Raw genomic sequence first — 8,091 nt, 5'->3', positions numbered from 1 at the left:
ACCACTCCCCCGTCAATCCTTACCGACTCCATCCATGCTGGAATTGTGGCGGTAAAGCAACCAGGGGAGGGGAGGCGGGGCGAGGGGCGTCTCCCCACAATCGGGAGGCACAGAGAAGCAAACCCACTTCCATCCTCCTTCCTCAGGCCCACAAGTCCTGTCCATGCTGACCTGTGCCATGGCCTCCCCTGGCGGGGGTGGGGCGCTCCCCTCCTGGCTGGTCACTTGAGCTGTGTGAGCTGGGCAGGCTGCCTGCCCTCTCTGGCTTGCCCTTCCCCATGCACAACACGAGGCACTTACACTGGGTCATTACCAGGCCCCTCCCAGCTCGAATGGAAGGGACTGGAAAACTGAGTGTGGTCCCAGGCTGGGGCACCCTGATCAGGATGGAGTGACGGCCAGATGGATGGGACTCCCAAATCCCCAGGGTCCCACTGCCCAGCCCACTGCCTCACCTGCCTTCAGACCAGTCAGGGACTTGGGCCCTATCCAGCTCTGCTGTGGTGCTGGGGCTGACCAGCAGACCCTGAGCAATGGATGAGTGATGACTCTGACACATGTTTGTGTGAAAGAGAGGGCTAAGGGGCTGCCTGGCTAAAGGAACCAGACAGCCCCATTCGCCTGCCTCCTTGGGCTTTTATTATAGCAACAGCTTGAACTAAAATTAGCTATTAGATACTATCAGCAGGGTGAGCATCCTTGAGAAGACACATGCGTCTGCAGTGTTTTTTAAGCAAGGACACTTTGAAGTCTAAATATAAAGATTCCAGTAAAACACTGGGGTTGGGAGTTGGGGAGGAAGGTTCATACTTGACTGGAAAAGTCAAGGCAGGGGCTGCTGCCTTCAGCACGTCCCCTCAAGGCCCCCGACCTTTCAGAGAGCCCTCCTGGCAGCCCTTCCAGCCAAGTCCCGTGCTGCCCCACACGCTGGACCCGGGTCTTCCAGGCCCGCCCACCACAAGATACCTGTGCGTACCGGGCTACTGGGTCCTCTTCTTAGAACAGTGCAGGGATGTGGGCAGGGCTTCTCGCCTCCACTTGGGGAAAGATGGTGGGAGTGGAGGGCGAAGCAGACAGAAGGGGACGTGGGGAGACGCCCCACCAGGGGCATCAGGGCATCTCGTCGTGTGGGCTTGGGGCAGGGAGCAGTGTTTGGGACTGGATGGCCGGAGTCAGAGCCCAAAGGGGCGACTCACCAGGGTGACCTTGGGCAGTGGCTCAGCCTGCGGGAGGGTAACGGCATCTGAAAGGATCTTGGAAAAGACCACACAGTGTGTGAAGCCCCCAGCACGACAATATTATTACGGTTGTTGAATCATCATCAGCAACAATGACAGCATCTCCCCCTGGAGCCAGGCTTGATTTTTAACCTTCTGCACTTGGACAGGAGATGTAACCAGACAAACATCGGGTCTGTGCCTGTCACTACCTGAGCCAATTCGGCAGAGACGGTGAATCCTATGAGCGTGTGTTCCAATCCTGCCGGCAGCGTGGGGGAGCAGCAGGTCACCCACAGAAAGCTGCCCCCTCCCCTGCAATCCGCTGCTGTATTGGGTAGAAGGACAGAGATTACAGGGGAAGGAGGGAAAGGGTGTGCCAGATGGGCCGTTCGCAGGCAAAGCGGCTGGATATGCAAAGGCCTGTGGGTAAGCAAAGGCCTGTGGGTAAGCAAAGGCCTGCGGGTAAGCAAAGGCTGGGGGCCTTTCCGGGCTGGGGGCTCTGGTCTCTGCAATGAGGTTGCTAGTCTTTCATGATCACAGGCAGCTCCCTGGTGGGGGGGATGGGCCGCATTCCCAGGTGAGCCCCTGGGTCCCACTGCAACTCCCAGCCCGGTGAGCATGCGCCTCTGCAATCAGAACAGCCATCCCGGTCCCAGAGAGGACTCATCTTCCTCACAGTCACCGCTGGCCCCACGTTCAGAGGGACCCAGTGGGGGCAGCTGGGTGGTTTCCCATCGTTTGTTTGTTTGTTTGTTTGTTTGTTTTTTCCCCATCCAGGGAACCCGCCAAAGGCTCTCTGCAGTTCAGGGATGTGGCCAGAAGGTGGCAGAATTTTACTGCCGTGAATGGGCACTAAGCCTCCCTCCCCAGTCAGGCCTGGCCACACCCGCTTCACAAGGGGTGGCCCTTCCCTCTTTCTGCAGGAACCACAGGGGCCTTATCCGAGGCTGTGGAATGTGACCACAGGATGACAGGCCCCAGCTGAGTAGGGGCCGGGGGCTTGCTGCTCACCCCAACCCAGCACGGGAGCTGCAGGGTCCCCTCCATGTGGGCGCTGAGCCCTCGCTGTGGATGGGAGGGTGGGCCTGCAGGAGAGGTGGGGTGGGCTCGGCAGGCTCCGTCCTGCAGACTCTGATGTGGGAGGGATGGGGCTGTGGACAAGGCAGACCGCCAGGTAAGGGTGGGCGGGAAGGCCGTCCACAGAACAGGTGCCTGAGGGCTGCAGCCTGCAGAGCCCGACTTCTATCATCCTCCCTCTCCCACCCACGGAGCAAAGGGAGCAAAGGCATCTACTTGCCGTCTGATTAACAACACAGAGCTGTGAAGGGGGCCCAGGAATGACGGCGGGGGGGGGCAGAGGTGTGGGCCCAGCGCCGCCCCTCATTCCCCACTGAACCCTCCGCTGCCGGCTTCCTCCTGGCGGGTGTGGGGCAGAGGGAGGGCTGAGCCCTCAGATTCTCCAGCCGGAACGGCGCGTCCGTCCGGTTGGGGGATCGGGGTTCTGACGACAGGTCTGCAGGCCCTTCTCCGCACCCCCCCTCCGGCCCCCACCACACGCTGTGGCCCTGTTGCCTCTGTACCCCCAGGCGAGGCTGTGACCCCACCAATGTGACCTGGGGCCGAGCCCAGGTGAAGGCAGCGCAGGTCTGAAGGGAGCTGTCCGGCCTCAGGCTTCTGGTCAGCGGCCTGGGTGGTGATTTCCCCTCACTGGGCTGCCCAGGGCAAAGGTCGATGCTGGCGAAAAGCATCTGGTAAGAGTTTAAGGAATGGGTAGGAATCAAACTGAGTAGATGGGCAGGTGTGACTGTATCCATTTCACAGGTAAAGGAACAGGCCGTGTGTCCTGGTGACCCACCCAAGGATGCGTTGCTGAGAGAAGGTGGAGCACTCTCCTCACCCGTCCCCCTCTTCCCCCCTCCCCCCCCACCCGTCCTCCTCCTCCCCCCCCGTCCCCCTCCCCCCATCCCCCTCCTCCCCCGTCTCCCTCCTCCCCTATCCCCCTCCTCGCCCCTCCCCCTCCTCACCCGTCCCCCTCTTCTCCCCTCCCCCTCCTCCCCCGTCTCCCTCCTCCCCTATCCCCCTCCTCGCCCCTCCCCCTCCTCCCCCATCCTCCTCCTCCCCTCTCACCCTCGTCGCCCCTCCCCCTCCTCGACCCCTGACCACACAGCCTTGGTGGGTGTTGAGGATGGAGGAGGCTGGGGATGGTCCATGCAGGTGAGTGAGGGGCCCTGGCGTCCCCTTCAGCGACCTCTGCTCCCGTGGGAGTGGTGGGACCAGGGGTTTCTCACCCAGGGATGGTGTCTGCATGTCAAACATACACACGCCTGGTGAGCAGCAGGCAGTCCGGGCCCCAGGATTCACTGCACACCAGGCAGCTGGGCAGAACCAGGCACAGAGCAGGCTCACTCACCCTTCCTGGGGGAGCGCCCGCTGCACCTGCTGCCGGGGATGCCCCTGTGGGGCAAGCAGGTCTGGGGCCTGGAGGAGGCAGCCTTCCGGGAGGCAGTGCAGCCTGAGGAGGTGGGTGTGAAAGGCGGGGCAGCTGCCAGGCCAGAGGCAGGCTCCTAGCAGCCGCCCGTGTGGCCAGGAGATGGGCCGGGACATCCCCACAGAAAGGGGAACAGGTCCTCCGAGGGTCGGGGAGACATTTGCAGAGCGAGCTGCGTCAGCACCCCCCCTCGGCTTCCCCTCTGGCCTCAGCCTCCCTGTCTGTGCCTCTCACCCCTGTTTCTCCCGAGGCTCCCACTCCCACGGGCGCCCCTCCCCCAGGTGCCCGAGGCCACGCGGGGCTGGTTTCACTCCTGTCCAGGACGAAGGCGCTGAGCTGAGCTGTCTCCTGCAGCTGGGAGTCTGAGGGCAGGCAGGGTGCGGGCAGCACAAGGAGGCTCACCTTCTCACCCCGCCCCCCCTCCCCCCCATCCGGGCAGCCTGCTCCCTGCTGGCCCCGGGACTCCCTGTGGCCCTGCATGGAAAGGCAGAGAGGGGCCTGGAGGCGGGACGCTATGTCACTTGCTTGGGTTCAGTAACCTGGTCAATGGCAGAACCGAGGCTGTGGGACTCCCAGGCCGGCGGGCACCAGGCCGGGGGGCGGAGCTGCCTCAGGGCCACGCACCGTCATGAGGGTGAGCTCGGACCCAGATCCCAAGTCCTTCTGGGAGGGAGCCCCCGGGAGGGAGCCCTGGGCCAGGGTCGGGGCAGGCCTCGGAGAGGTGCTCTCTCTCTTTAATGTTCTAGGAGCTTTACTTATTTATTTCCCTGTTTTGTGGGGTTGTTTGGTTTTTTAATTAAATTAGGGTGGCGTTGGTCCACATGAACATACAGGTTTCGGGTGTGGGTTTCTGTGTGGCAGGAGCTGTGTATTGCACCACCTCCCCCCGTCCCCCACCTCCCAGAGTCAGATCCCCTCCTGTCACCTCATAGTAGGCGCCCTTCTCCGCACCCCCCCTCCGGCCCCCACCACATGCTGCTAGTGTCCGCGCGTGTCCCTTTTATACCCACACACGAGTGAGGTCACAGGGTCTCCGCTGGTTCTGTCCGAGGGGCTCTTTGACTTGCCAAATGGATTCAGAAAAGACCGCTCTGGGCTGGGCGGGCTGCTCTCCGACCCAACCCGACCCGTCTCTGCTGACCCATCCCTGCTCCTCTCCCGCGGCCCCGCCCCTCATGGCATCCGAACCTCAGGGCCAGCTCCTGAGTGAGGCCACGCTCAGAGTTGCACAAAAGGCCGCCACTCAGCCCCCTGGTGCTTAGGACTCTGCACGGCCCCTCCCACTGCACTGGGCCTGGGAGGCCGGGTCCTGGCGCGGCCGCCATAGCTCCTTTCCGGGACCCAGAGGCCAGCAGGCACGTAGGGTGCGCTGGCGAGTGGAAGAGGACTTGGGAAATGGAAACAGGACCCCAGGGCCCCAGGGGCCGAGGCAGCTTTCCCAAGAGAGAGCAGTGCTCTGTCGGGGTGTCTTCGACCTTCGGGTTCCCAGCTCCTGCCCCTCAACCCTCTCTTGCCTTTTTCCTAAATTCTTTTTTTTAATATATATATATTTTTGTTGATTACAGAGAGCTAGGGAGAGGGAGAGAGATAGAAACATCCATGATGAGAGAGAATCACTGATCAGCTGCCTCCTGCAGGCCCCACACTGGGGATCGAGCCCACAACCCGGGCATGTGCCCTGACTGGGAATCGAGCCGTGACCTCCTGGTTCATAGGTCAATGCTCAACCACGGAGCCACGCCGGCGGGCCCTTTTCCTAAATTCTGAGACAATGAAACACAACTGCGTTTGGCCACCAGGGCCTGACTCCCTGTGACCAGCTTCACTACGTGCTGACGGACAGGCCCGGCCCAGGAGCCTGGCACTGACCATTCTTCCGTCCTGTGGGCAAACTTGTTACTTACATTCTTTGGTGTGTGATTTGCACCTTGGTGTGGCCACCGCTCTGTGAAGATCTGTGGCTCTCATCCTGAGGGCCGGCCCGGGCAGGCTGGGTCACCAGTGCTGGCAATGTGGGCGTGGGTTTCAGTATCCCTTACACGCAACCTCTGTCCACCCTCACTGCCCTTGTGTGAAACTCCCTCTGGCTCTCTCAGCTCCACAGCCCTCCCCTCACTCCACAGCAGACACCCCCCCCCCCCCCCCCCGCCATCCTTGTTCTAGGACGTGAGCCTCAGTGTCCCCCTTTTTTGGGAGAGGAAGCTACCAGACCTCTGTTGGGAGAGTGGAGGTGTCTGTGAGCGTTGCCCAGTGGTGGGTGTGAGAGCTGGCTGGTGTTGGCTCCTAAGAGTCAGTGGTTAAATTCTCAGTGGCTTTGCAACCTTGTGGATCAACACAGTATTATTTAAAACTAAATTATATAAACTTACAATTAAATCAGTTCTATTCGACACAAAGGGAATACAGTGGGGCCTTGACTTACGAGTTTAATTCGTTCCGTGACGGAGCTCATAACTCAAATTACTCGTATGTCAAATCAATTGTGAACGAGTGAGACACGTGATGCTGGGCTGATGTTGTGGCATTCACTGTGGCGTTCACTGTGACGTTCGCTGCGCCAACTAGTGGTGGGGTATCTGAAGCTGGCTCCTAACCCGAATTTTAGCTCACAACTCAAAGCAAAAAATTGGCCGAGAGACAGCTTGTATCGTGAAAAACTCGTTAGTCGGGACACTTGTAAGTCAAGGCCCCACTGTAAATTCTCAAAACTCATTTCTTTTTTTTTTTTTTTTTTTTTTTTTTTATTTTCCTCTTAAAGTATTACAAAGGGTATTACATAAGTATCCTTTTTCCCCCCCCCCGCCCTTGACAAACCACTACCCTCCCTTACCCCCCAGTGTCTTATGTCCATTAGTTATGCTTATATGCATGCATACAAGTCCTTCGGTTGATCTCTTACTCCCCTCCCTCCTGCCCCCCAACTCTCTCTGGCCTTCCCACTGCAGTTTGACAATCAGTTTGAGGCAGCTCTGCCTCTGTATCTATTATTGTTCAAAAGTTTGTAATGGTCTTTATTATCCATGAATGAGTGAGATCATGTGGTATTTTTCCTTCATTGACTGGCTTGTTTCACTTAGCATAATGCTCTCCAGTTCCATCCATGATGTTGCAAATGGTAGGAGTTCCTTCTTTTTAACAGCAGCATAGTATTCCATCGTGTAGATGTACCACAGTTTTCTAATCCATTCATCTACTGATGGGCACTTAGGCTGTTTCCAGATCTTAGCTATGGTGAATTGTGCTGCTATGAACATCTGGGTGCATATATCCTTTCTGATAGGTGTTTCTGGTTTCTTGGGATATATTCCTAGTAGTGGGATCACAGGGTCAAATGGGAGTTCCATTTCCAATTTTTTGAGGAACCTCCATACTGCCTTCCATAGTGGCTGCACCAGTCTGCATTCCCACCAGCAGTGCACAAGTGTTCCTTTTTCTCCACATCCTCTCCAGCACTTGTCGTTTGTTGATTTGTTGATGATGGCCATTCTGACAGGTGTGAGATGGTACCTCATTGTTGTTTTGATTTGCATCTCTCGGATGATTAGTGACTTTGAGCATGTTTTCATATGTCTCTTGGCTTTCTGAATGTCCTCTTTTGAAAGGTGTCTATTTAGATCCTTTGCCCATTTTTTGATTGGATTGTTTATCTTCTTTTTGTTAAGTTGTATGAGTTCCCTATAAATTTTGGAGATTAAGCCCTTATCCGATATGACGTTGGCAAATATGTTTTCCCACGAGGTGGGTTTTCTTGTTGTTTTGTTGATGGTTTCTTTTGCTGTGCAGAAGCTTTTTATTTTGATGTAGTCCCATTTGTTCAGTTTCTCTTTAGTTTCAACTGCCCTAGGAGCAGTATCAGTGAAGAAATTGTTTTGGCATATGTCTGAGATTTTGTTGCCTTTGTATTCTTCTAGAATTTTTATGGTTTCCTGTCGTACATTTAAGTCCTTTATCCATTTTGAGTTTATTCTTGTGTATGGTGTAAGTTGGTGGTCTAGTTTCATTTTCTTGCATATGTCTGTCCAATTTTCCCAACACCATTTATTGAAGAGACTATCTTGGCTCCATTGTATGTTCATGCCTCCTTTGTCAAAAATTAATTGAGCATATTGGTTCGGGCTAATTTCTGGACTCTCTATTCTATTCCACTGATCTATATGTCTGTTCTTGTGCCAGTACCAGGCAGTTTTGAGAACAGTGGCTTTGTAATACAGCTTGATATCTGGCATTGAGATCCCACCTACTTTGTTCTTTCTCAGGATCGTTGCAGCTATTCGGGGTCTTTTTTTATTCCAGATGAATTTTTGGAGAGTTCGTTCTAGATCTTTGAAGAAGGCCATTGGTATTTTAATGGGAAGTGCGTTGAATGTATAGATTGCTTTGGGT

The sequence above is a fragment of the Myotis yumanensis genome, unplaced genomic scaffold, assembly GCF_028538775.1.
Source record: "Myotis yumanensis isolate MYYU_CA2020_CCGP unplaced genomic scaffold, mMyoYum1.0.hap1 SCAF_10, whole genome shotgun sequence".
NCBI classification, from domain to species: Eukaryota; Metazoa; Chordata; class Mammalia; order Chiroptera; family Vespertilionidae; genus Myotis; species Myotis yumanensis.
This window is presented reverse-complemented; position numbering follows the sequence as displayed.